General features: G+C 47.1%; 1 protein-coding gene across 5 annotated transcripts in view; it reads right to left on the bottom strand.

Annotated features, from left to right (window-relative positions):
* Positions 1 to 12,578, bottom strand: part of CYRIA (CYFIP related Rac1 interactor A) — a 107,650-nt gene that overhangs the window by 41,585 nt on the left and 53,487 nt on the right. For 3 of the 5 annotated variants that reach the window (XM_047853031.1, XM_047853030.1, XM_047853028.1), the window contains one exon: positions 10,787 to 10,883. The exons of 1 other annotated variant lie outside the window; for it this stretch is intronic. The gene's annotated coding sequence lies outside the window, so the exon portion shown is untranslated. Of the gene's footprint in view, positions 1 to 1,800; positions 2,162 to 10,786; positions 10,884 to 12,578 lie in introns of those variants that run through there. One more of the 5 variants, XM_047853033.1, reaches the window with a different exon arrangement.

The following is a 12,578-nucleotide window of genomic DNA, read 5'->3' as shown; positions in this document are numbered from 1 at the left end:
TCAGCTACCTAACAAGGACACCACCAGACGCTTCATAAAACTGTGCACATCTTTCTGTCTCTACCTTGGTTGTCTTACTTCAGACCCTCAGCAGAGCAGAACCTACCTGCATCCAGAAACAGCTCCCAAACCGATCTTCCCGACGCCAGTCTTGTTACCCTTCCATTCATCTCCATACGACTGGCAGAGCCCTCTTTCTAAACACAAATCTGGTTATGTTACTTCCTTGCTTAATATGCTTCCACTGCCCCGCAGTGCCTACAGGGAATAGCGCACCCAGGTAACATGCCCCGGGCACAGAGACACCTGGCCCCTGGCCCCTATCTTCCTCCCCATCCCAGGACCCTTGACTCCACTGACACCCTGCCCTTCTCTAAAGGAGCCCCACTTTCTAGTGCCTCAGGGCCCTTGCACATGTTCCTCCTTCTGTTTACAATTACAATGGCAACCAGCATTTCTTAATGCTTTGCAGGCCATAGTGATGACAGCTTCTCATGTATCACCATATCTTAAATTTTACAGCCACACATGAGGGAGGAATTGTTATTATCTCAATTTTTAGAGATAAAGGAATAATCTTAAAGACTTAGAGACTTGCTCAAGACCACAAGGAGCAGAGCGGGGTCTGGCATCCAATTCCGTCTGACCGCTAAGCACTGGTCCTTGGCAAGGGCCTCCCTGGAATTCCCTTTCAAGTACGAGTTTGGAAACCAGAGCCTTCAGGAGTCCCCTGACTTCTCCCGACTCTTTGGCCTCACCTCAGGTAAAGGAAAACCCACCCACTTGAGTGAGCTCTGCCTCTCTCTGCTCACCTAACATGCTGTGATGACCATATCACAGTGTCCTCCAGCCTGGACTGTGATTCACGCCTGTTCCCTTATCTCTCTTGATGCAAGGTCTTCTGGGGCAGGGCCATGTTTACACCTTACTGTGTCCCCAGCACTTAGCACAGGGCCTGGCCCACGGGTGGCCCTGAAAAAATAAGAAATCCTTAAAACTGCTCTGCCCAGTGGTTCCAAGGCATCAATGAGTCAAGGGCAAAATAAGAAAAACGAAAGTCTACGTCTTGGGCCACGCAGAAAGGTAAAGCTTTCTAAATTTTACTGGTTGACGAAATTCAAAAATCTAGGAGCTGCTAACCTGGTCAGTTACTTGCTCAGGCTAGGAAGCAGAGCTCCAAGGGGAACCTGCTCTCTGCCCTCAGGCCAGTGCCTCCGGCTGGAACCTGCTACCAGCCTTGCCATAAGTCTTACCAGTTTTCCCAGGAGTCTAACTTCCTAACTGCAGTAAGTGCCCTGAGATTTCTCTAAGCAGAACTGAGAAAAGCAGGCCAGTTCTGGCTTTGGGAATGTTTCCGGGGACTGTCCGTCTTTAGGAGGGCTATTAAGACAATGTACCTTCCAGCCTGATCAACAAGGTTCAGAGCTGCAGAAATCATGACAACAATCAGGATGGCAGTCGCTGCCAGTGACACCAGAGGCCTGCGGACTCCCCACACCGCCCTGCAAAGCAAACAACCCCTTTGGCTTGCCTTCCGTGAACCACCAGCGGCATCCCGGGAGATGTCCCAGGAGGAGAGTGCAGCTCTGAGAGTCTGCTATTCATACAGCTCACACACCCTTTCTCTGGTAGCCACAGAGCCCTCTCCTGTACGTACTGCTTTCCCACAACTTGACGGCTTTGAATTATAAGCAAAACCGGTTAACCATCAGCCTGTAATGTATCAGATACAAAAGAGGGGGCTTAAAAAAATAACTTCTCAACTAAAATCAAGGTACGCTGCCTAAACGAAATAAGCACCTGTTTTGCTGGAGGGAAAAATGCCCCGATGGAATGATGTTGGCTCAGCTTATAAATTCCGGGAGCTGAAATCTGCTAAGCCAGGTTAGCGATTTTAGATCGCTGGGCTGGGCTACAAGGCGCTCCCCCATCTGCCGCTTCTGTAATGAAGTCATAAGGTTCTCTGTTGTGTTGCCGAATGGGTTGCCAAGAATCCAACAGATGATTTCATTCCGAGCCGAAGGAGGAAAACTGAAGTAGAGTGAGTCTATTAAAGCACTTTCATCTGACAATAAAAATGAGTTAATGGCTAAAATGTGTTTTCAAAACGTTTTAACACTACAAGTAATGGCACTCAAATGGGAAAATGCCTTGAATATTCTCATCGATCATTAATACCATGGTGTCCCTCAAAAGGGCTTGGCGTTCCCCAGGGAATTCAAACTGCTAGAGTCCAGTTGTAAGGCAATCCGTGGGAATTCTCAAAAAAAAAAAAAAAAAAAGCCAAGAAGACCATTATGGAACCGAACGATTAAGTGCAGGTTTAAAATAGCCCTTTCGATATCTGAGTTCAGTTTTCTAAAATAGACTATTACCTCATCATAGCTGATTTCCCCGTAAACATCAATATTATAGCAGCAAAAAGCCTCCGAGAAATGAGGGCAAAATCCAATTCTTTTTTAGGGATGCCAGTCAGCATGCCCCCCAGTTTCAAATGGTAGCGAATATGGAAACAATCAAGCTGGGGCTTTGCGCTGGACCGGCCCACCACTGGGAAATCATTAGTGAATTTGTTCCCTTTCACTTGTGAAATCAAGAACACGGTTATGAGCAAACTGGTTGGTCAGCCTGTCCCTTAGCTCCAAGGAGGGCTGACAGTCTCAGCCCACCCAGGCCAGTTCTGCCTAATTTCAAAGGGAAAGTGACTCCCTGCAGAGCCAGCAGCTTAGGGACTGAGCTCTAGTCTTGGAAATGCCTTTCCCTGGGCAAGTTATTTATTCCCCTTCTCTGGGTTGGCTTCAGTTCAGCCTAGAAACCAAAAGGAAACACCAAAACACCAAGAAGTTACCCCAAATTTGGGCGGTTCTGACCATCAGTGTTTTAGATTAAACACTGGGAGTTCTCTTGGATTACCAATCTCCATTTTCCCAGAATTCCTTCTTAGGTAAGTGGGTCGACAGGCGCCTGGCAACCCCTTCGTCAGAGGGAGGAGCTGCAGAGAAGATCCTGGAGGGTCTCTGTTCCTCTCTCTTCTCCCTGAATATTCCTTCTCAAGTTTCCAGTTCCTCCATGTAACCTTTAAGTGTTGGCCTCCAGTTGTCTTTCTTCACACCTTTTTCCCTCCTCTCAGGTGGGACCCTCCCGACTCCCAACTTTTGCCCATATGCTGAAGACTTCTCAACCTCCGGCCCCAAACTGGACCTCCCTCCTCAACTCCACGCCCACAAATCTAAATGGATTTCCTGAAAGCATAGCGATTCGGAGGGAGGGGTTAATATCTTTCCCAAATATCCTCCCCCCTCCTTTGTTCAATAAAAGGCATCATCATTCAACTAATTATATGAGCCAGAAACCTGAGTGTCATCTGAGACTTCCCCATCTACTATACTCCACAGATCCATTCTCTCACCAAACTCTATCCACTTAACTCTCCCATCTCCGAGATCCACCCCTCTCCATGCATGCCTTCTCTTTGCTTCGGTATGGCCGATAGTCACTATCTCCACCTCTCTCACCCCCTCGAATGCAACCCCAGATACTCCAAGCACCTGAGATCATGTACCAGTCTCTGAGCATGTTATAGGAAATGCCATGTGCAGAATCAATGCTGCTGAATTAAATCTCTTCCATTTCTGTTATCTTACAATATAACACTAAGAGAAAAAAAAAAAAGCTTTCCCCTTGTCTCTGCCTGGTTTTCATTCCATGGGCAGCTGTATCCCACATTTGTGCTTGAAGTTTCTTTGCCTCCATAGTTCACTGTCGGGTGGTAGGTGAAATATGACCTAGCGTGTTGAGGCACAGGGAGGTGTTATTGAAAGGAATTCTTCTGGGAAGTGAAGGCCCCTGAAGAATCCCACCCACCCCAGGGCCGTGGGTTGACTTGATTCGTAGGTCTAGATTTTCAGATGCTGAGTTTTCCTAAACTGGGGTCCACCTGTGTACCAAAGGTGACGTTTGGAATTGACAGGCCAAAGCATTAGGGGTTTTACGCCCCAGGTCAAATTTATCTGTGGGGGCGGGGGGGATGTGGGATGTCAAAAATTATGTAAGTACCAAAAAGACCAACAAAAAACATTTCACATACTAAAAACCTGAAGAATTTGAAGCCCAGGGAGGTTGGCACGCTCCATTTCATCTCAAGCATTGAGGACATCGCAGGGGCTGCAAAGCTCCCTTGAAATGTCGGAGGCGGGAGTGGTTCTGCTTTTGTTTCCAGTTTCTGAAGTGAGCAACCAGCTGGATTTCAACGTATTCTTCATGGCAGATCAAACTAACGTTCTCAAATAAAATCGCTGGCTTGAACCCCAAGCACGTGATGAGGACCATCAACACAGGCTGGACAGGGAAGGGGCGGTGGGGTGGGTTTGCGGAGCACTGGGAGACCTGGCTCTTCCCAGGGGTTAGCTGGGTAGAAGGAAGGCGTGGTTTAGCATAAACGTTTCCAAGCTGGCTGTCAAATTAAGAGGAGGACAATTTTTTTACATGGTATTCAGGGCCATAAAATCTGACCCAAAGCTCTCTTTCAAGTTTCAGCAACTTTGAACACTCGGTGCTTTGGTCACACCAGAATCTGGACAGTACCAACAGCTCTGGCCCCCTTCTTCCTTCTGGGTTGTTGTTGTTGTTGTTGTTGTTTTGCTTGTGCTATTCCCTTTGCCTGGAATGCCCTTCCCCTCTCCTCTGCCTCCAGATGTTCTGTCTGTCTTTTAGTACCCAAATCAAATAGCATTTTCTCCCAGAAACCTCCTATCTGGATTTCCAAGCTGAATGAACCACCTTTGCTGTGAATTCTTTTCAAGGGCTGTCTTCTTCGTTTTCAGAATGTCACCCATTTCACTTTATCCCCCCCGACTCCTCCCCACTGAGCACCAAACATGGGTCCAGCACACGGCCCTCTTCACTGATGTCTGCCAAAATGGATCGGAAGCGTTAGATGAGTAGTCACCGCATAGCAACAGTAAGATATCAGTTGTGAATAAACTGAGCAGAGAAAATAGTCATGGTAACAGGAAGAGGTCAGAGAAAATAAGCATTTCCCAAAATAGAAGTATTTTGGGGTGCTTAACTCTGTTGTTTTATGGTCACAGATGACTTTGAGAGTCTGATGAAAATCAGCCTTTTCAGAAAAATGCACACATCCACAGACTCACATATTTTTTTTTTTGCATATAATTCCAGGAGGTACTAGAAACACACCAAAGCCCAGGAATGGCAACTCCTCATCTGTTTTAAAATCACCAATTCCAGTGAATGAGCAGCCCAACGGGATGAGGAAAGGCACCTTCAAGTGTGTGGACCAACAGACCACACTGAAGAAGAAAGGGAGTCATTTAATGGGAATAGCATGAGCTCTGGACACCTTGGGCAAGTCATTCTACTCTTCTGAATCTGAGTTTTCCTCATCTGTAAAATGCAAATCATAATACTTCCTTTACAATGTTGCTATTGAGTAAATAAGATATGCAGATTACGTAGCTGGTGTAGTATCTGGCATGCAATCAGCCCCTGACAACAAATACTAGTTTCTGCACCTCCTGTCTCGCATGGCAAAAACTGCAGCCACAGTGCAAACAAGTCATTTCCCTTTCAGCAATAAATACTGCACTGCTGCTTTGGGGCAAGGGAAGAAAGCCTACTCAGACCACCGTCTCCGTGAAGAGGTGAAGCCGGGTGCTGAACGGCTGCTGCAAGCTCATTCGCACGGCTATTAATCATACAAGAGCCCATTTATGACAAACACAGGTCCCTCCCTTTGCATGACAAGGCGTATGGGTCCACAGAGCCCCATTATCCAAAAAAAACAGAGCATTGTGGGCGACACAGGCCAAGCCGAGCGCACACACACAAGCGGACATTGTAAGGCTGTTTGCACAACCCCGCAGTGCTCCTCGAGGATTTCCTGCCAAGGAGACATTTAGATCTCATAGTCTGCTGCAGACATTTGCTCATTCAACATGGCTTCAGGCAGCCGGCTGCAGAAACCCGGGTGCGTGGTCCCCTCTGCTGGCCATCCCCAGGACTGCATGCCGGGGATCCTGGGATGATCCGGCACCCGAGGTGCTGTCAGGATCCCAGCCTCTTCTCTCCTGTCCTTTCTGGAGCAGTGCGGTGCAACAGGCATGAGCTTGGGGATCCGGAGAGCCTAGTTCACATCTCAACAGTATCCCGCACTAGCCGCAGACCTTGGACAAGTCACGTCACCCCTCAGACCTTACTCTCCCAGATGGGGTCCACAGCACTCATTTGCCTGTGACGAGACCTAATGGAGATGACAGCAGGGCAGAGTGCCTGCAGACGGCCAGTGTGGCACGAACACCTGCCTCCAAGGAGGATGGGCGCTGTCCTCTGACGCGAAACCAGGAAAGGAAATCAACAAGCACCTGCTGGTAATGTCTTTGCTTAAACTGTAGCCGGCGTTTAGAGGGGAAGTGTGACCCTGTCTTCTCACGTCTCATCTCTAATGCTTTTTCAAATTGTCCCCCCCCTTACTTTACATTGTGTGTCGTGTTGGTGCGGGCGGCACCGTGTGTCCCCTCAGGCTTTATTTCATCCGGCACCTGAAGTGCCCCATCTTCAGGACACACGTAACTTGAAGGCGGGGGGCGAACTGGCAGAAATTCTCGGCCGAAATGTGTTCTTCAAAGACGACAGAAGGACCACGCCCTTGAACTTCTTAAACTGAGCTGTGATCTGCTTCCTGATGTCCAGCATAGCAACAGCCACACGGACCTAATCAATGTATTTAACAACATTTACTTAACCTCCCTGAGTCTGAGTTTCAATATGAGTAAAACAGAGATTACTTCAACCTCTCCAAAGGTGGCTTTTAGAAACAATGAGACAACATAGGTAAGCAGTCAGATGCATAAGTAAGTGGTAGTTGCCATCATCACTATTACCCTTGTTATTTTTATTGTCTCAGTTCATGACCAAGAGCTCCTCTTTCCGACACAACTATTGATATCTGTGAAGGCTTTAAATATTATCTTAGAGATGCATGCCAATGACTTCCAAATTCACAACTGTTGCCTGACCTCCTCGTCTGAACCCCTGACTCATGTATCCGATTGACTACGTGACTTCTCATAAATAGCTGAAACTTAACTCACCCCAAATTAAAGTGTTGCTTTCTCCCCTCAAAAACTGCCCTGCTCCAGTCTTCCGGATCTCAGCCAATGACAATCCCATGTTTCCAGCAGCTCAGTCCCCAAAAGCTGGTGTTATCCTTGACTTTTCTCTTTCTCTCATACCCCATAACCAAGCTAACAAATCCCACCAGCAGTACTTTTAAGATGATCTCAATTCAATTGCTTCTCACACCATCCCTCACCAGCACCCTAGACCAAGCCACCAGCCATCAACTCCTGCCCGGAGTATCATACTCACCCCTTACACAGATTTCCCAGCGCTGCTCTCATCCATTCCCAACCACCCAGTCAACTGCCTTTCTGGCAGCTTTGCTGATGTTTAAAAAGTTGCATTATGTCACTCCTCTACTTAAATTGTTTCAGTGGGGCCCTGTTTTACTTATAGTAGGGTACTAGATCCTTATCACAGTCAACAAGGCATCCTATGTGATGGTACCCCAAAGTGGTTCATCCCCTGCAATCACTGTGATTCAGCTACCTCTGCCTCCTTACCTTTTCTTTTTTGAATGTATGACATATCTTTCTGTCACAGGACCTTTGCACTTCCTAGTCCTTCTGCCCAGAATGCTTTCCCTCCCCCTCCCATATATCTACATGGTTTGCCTTTGGGCCTCTGTTCAAGGTTTACTTTTCAGTGGAGCTCAACCTAACCAACTGGCCCAAAATAGTATTTCTTCCCACCTCACCTCACCCCACCCCATGCCCAGTCACTGTCTTTATTTTTCTTTCAAATCTCTATTACCATTGACTTGTGTATCTTCAACTCCTAGACTACTGCCTCACACACAGTGGGACTGCCACACATACATACATGTGGAATGGATTAAGTCATTCATTGTAAACAAAACTCCCATGACCCCATGGAGCTTCTCTGTCAACAAAACCTAAGATTTTTCTTCCATATCCCATGGGAGGAGAGGCTCTCAGGTCATCTGGTATTTGGGTCAGACACTGTCTTTTGGATAAGAATGAGGGAGCATTAGTCATTGCAGGGGATGGGGAAATGCATGGTCAGTGAGCATGGTCCTAAGGAGGGACGGTATGAAACCATAAAATAGAAAGTGCATCTTGGAGGGGAGGGGAAGGAGAGAAGGTCAGAAGAATCACTGAGGACTGATTATATACGAACTTTGCAACCAGAAAGTGGGAGCGGGGACATTCCTGGGCAGAAATGCAGCCTGGCAGCTTGGATGGATCAAATGGCTATTGTGTAACTCAAGGCTTGAAGTACACAGGCGATACCACTGACTGTGATGCCTCTGTAATGCCACCAAGTGAACAGAGAGTCATGGGCTCTGTGCCCTAATCTCATTTTAGCCACTTATGTGCTACGGGACCTTGGGGAAGGTCATTTTCCTGCTCTGAGCCTCGTCCTTATCATCTGTTGCCCACCAGGCCTGGCTCAGGGATCTGGAGCTGCTCCATGTTCCAACCTCCTAGGGTTATACAGAGAGGATATGCAACAATTTCCAAATACGTACCCAGGCAACCTAATGCCCAATCATGAGCTAAGCTAATTAGAAGGGGGATGCACCTTTCCTCCCAGCAACACCATTTCACACTAACAGCACCTTCCACATGCCGCCCCGGTCTTGTTTCTTGAAGCCGTGTGGATTGCAAGTTACATGGCAAGGAGAGTGACGACAGAACCCCAGCACTTTCCAATGTCCCCCGCTATATCAAAATTGGCCCACTGCTGCCATCAGGGAGTGCTACGGAGTTAGTCTGTGAAAAAGCAGTAATTCTGGTATCTGGTAGAATGCCTATACTACTACAGAGAAACTGTTCTCAAGCCCTTGTGTATGTTCGAGGCAGTAAATGTTGTGAAATGCAAAGGCATGCAAACTATAAATAATTTTCATACACTCAACAAAGTTTCCCCCAAGTACCTCTACTGGGCAGTGCTTGGATAGCCTAGTTTAATCCATGTGTATTCAAAGGACTAATATGACATTCTCTAATGCAGACCCTTTTTCCTTGGGAATTCAAGAAGCAGTTGAGGACCTGTCAGGTCCCAGCCCTAGAAGCCTCAATCAGGTCTCATTGCAGTTATAATAATAGTACAACTGTAACATTAAGGCATTAGGTTGGCGATAATTTGCAAACACCAAAGGTGTACTTTTTGGCTTTCAAATTTCAAATTTGAAAAAAACAAATCCCATGAGATGACAAAACAATGATGTTAATACAGATCCCAAGGCTTTGGGAGTCTAGTTACATTGCCCAGGAAATGGCAGCATTTTGTTGGAATAATAAGCATTTTTCAAAACTTCTAGAAAGTACCACTATACCCAAAGATTTTGTTCAGTTGGCAAATTTCCACTGGCTCTGCTGGGCTCTCTACCAACTTACAGTCAATATAATTTAGCTGATCCCCCACTGGCAATGAAATCAAATACCTCGTCCTCACCCCACCCTAACACTTGCTCCCAAATTAAATGACCTCTTCCTTCCAATGACCCTAGTAGATATAGACATAGATGATATAGATATAGATATAGATATAGATATAGATATATATAGATTTATAGATATGGATATAGATATAGATAGGTTTTTTTTTTAGTTTTCTAAAACACTTATTTATTATTGAGAGACAGAGAGAGACAGAGCATGAGCATGGGAGGGGCAGAGAGAGAAGGAGACACAGAATCCAAAGCAGGCTCCAGGCTCTGAGCTGTCAGCACAGAGCCTGACATGGGGCTTGAACTCACAAACTGTGAGATCATGACCTGAGCCGAAGTTGGATGTCTAACTGACTGAGCCACCCAGCTGCCTCGAGATTTTCTGTACATAGACAACTCGATAGAATATCTATCTATCTACATACACACATCCTGTAAATCCTGTGTATATATTTCTTCCAAAACTAAAATACTTATACATGTCTGTTGAGCTGCTTGAGGGCAGGTCTTAATTATCGCTCCATCCTCAATACCCAGCACAGTCCTTAACAGAGTAGAGAAAGTTGGTGAATGGTTTAAGGAATAAATACATGAACATCTGCTCTTTTTAGGGACTAGTGCTCAGTAAGACTCGATCCCTGCAGTGGTCTGAGATAAGAGGACAACCCAGTGAGGGCAAGAAGCCATGTTCAAAGCCCACTGTAAAGGATGGAAGGTTCTAGTGAGGACTGCGATTGGGGTAAAGCGAAAGCGTTCCGGAAAAGGGGCGCAAGAGAAGCGGTAACTCATCTGGGCTGGAATAAGCTGTTAAGGTTTCAGGCAGAAGGAGGCTGTGGACTCGGGAGGGAGAAACTTGTCAGTGAACATCCGGCAACCGGTGAGGCTCGGGAGCTGGATGGAAGGTAAGGCCAGATCACGCACTCTTGGCGGGTGGGTGGAGATGAGGGGCCTTGGGAGTGACAGCTGTCACAGGCTCACTTGGAGATCCTTCGGCAGATCCCAGTCTTCCGGTTACGATGAAGGGGCGGGACTGGTATTCCTATGCGCTTTTACACCTGCGTTAAACGTAGTTCTCTGCCAGGTAGACTGATATCCTCGGCTGGCCTGGGGCTTGCCTGGATGCCTGTCCCAGTCCTGGGGTGGGAGCGGTGTCCCCTGCTGTCCACCTCTCACCAGAGCCCCAGGAGTCCTCACATGCCACCCTTCCACGTTCCAGTCACTCCTGCTTACCTGTCTGCCTCTCTTCCTAGAAGGTGAGCACCTCCAGGACGGGAGCTAGGACTTTATGCTTGAATCCACAGCAGGCCACTCAGGGAATACGGGTTTGCTAATAAAAGGGAAAAAAAAAATGAGTGCAGAAGTGACAGCGTGAATACCAAAATCTGTATCCAAGGATCTCGTGTCTGAGTCCCAGCCATTTGCTTAGAGAAAGAGGGAACGAAGAATGGGCAGGCAGAAGAGGGGAAAAAATGTGACAGACAGGGAGGAAGGAAGGAAGGAAGGAAGGAAGGAAGGGAATGTGTTTCCCCTTTCCACCGAGTTTAATGAAGCTATAACTGGTTTCTGGCATATGAAGCAGCAGACAGGGGTCTCATGTTATAGTTGAAAATTAAAAGGAAGGAAACTCGAGCCATCTGAAAGCAATCTACACCCTCAGCGAGGCACAAATGAGCTGAAGACAGGCAGCAAGGGGCTTTGAGAAGAGTCTGCTTCACCCGCTTGGAGGAGATGGTCAGCGACTCACTCGCACAAAGAGAAGCCTGTGACTGTCCCTGCCTTTGGCCCTGCCAATCAGATTTGGAGGCTGAGCTGGGAGAAGCTCAAGGTCAGGGACAGGCATGACAAAATGACATGTCTCCGGGCTGTGGATTCGCATTTGCAGATGTCTCTTTGAATTCCCGTGCTGAAACCTGGGTGCGCTTGCAGAAGTGGGCTTCGCTGCCTCCAGGCTGGTGGGCCAGCTGTGAGCACGTCCTGTCCCAGGTGAGGACATGCTGACATATCACCGCTGTCACGGAGGACCTTGACCTAAAATCCTGGGGCCTCGAAGATGACTTCACTCATTCCCTGCTTACCCACATTCTCCTTGTCAGACAACCACGGTCGCAGCCACTGTCAGTCCTGTGCTCAATGCTATTTTAAGTGCTGCCCACGCATGATCTCATGTGATTCTCCCGATGACCCTCAAAAATAGGTACCCTGTTCAGTTTTAAGAATTATGAAAGTGAGGTCGTTCGCTAAAACAGTTTTTCTTTGGGCAAATGCAAAAGCTTGCAGTTATGTGTCTTCTCCACTAAGGGGCATTATCATCTCACATTAAAAATGCCAGACCAGGTCAGGGTAGGGCCTTAGCACAAAAGCAGAAGTTTGTAAAAAGGACAAAGCAGAGGGATTGATTGCAATGACCTGGATATTTTCTAAACGTTATTCCTCTTAGTAGTAGAACGTTCAAATTCACAGCTGTAGTACCCAATGCGTACTTAACTCAGTAACTCCCTTAATTCCCGTTCAAGGTCATTTCAAAGGCACTGACTGGTCTTAAAGAGTCAGCCAGCAATGGGCCAAGGCAACTGGGGTGGGGAGAAAAGATTAATAGATTCAACCATTTGGCTAAGGAGTCATCCTCCCCAGCTGCTTTCGCTAATTTCTTACGTCACGTTTTCCACCAAGGGAAACACGGCTTGTGGCTGAATCACCTTGACTCCAGTTGGGAGTGTAAAGTGAAAGAAAAAAATAGGAAAAAAAAAAAAAAAAGAAAGAAAGAAAGAAAAAAAAAAAAAGGCTGACATTCTATCCCAAGCTTATCAAAATGAGTTTCTCTGGCTCACGTTGGCACACCTGGAAAACACTCTGGAAGTGTACATTAAGATAGGAGGGGATCCTCCATTCGTGGCCATGCCCCCACCCCTGTGCTTATAGACAGATAGGCTGTTTCTACACAGATGGGCTTCCGGACATGTGACGCTGCTTTCAGACATGCTCCTGCAGGAAACTCACAATACACAGAGAAGGCAGCAAAGTC

The sequence above is a fragment of the Prionailurus viverrinus genome, chromosome A3, assembly GCF_022837055.1.
Source record: "Prionailurus viverrinus isolate Anna chromosome A3, UM_Priviv_1.0, whole genome shotgun sequence".
Lineage (NCBI taxonomy): Eukaryota > Metazoa > Chordata > Mammalia > Carnivora > Felidae > Prionailurus > Prionailurus viverrinus.
The sequence above is the reverse complement of the archived record's forward strand: the minus strand, read 5'-3'. Positions and strand labels throughout refer to the sequence as shown.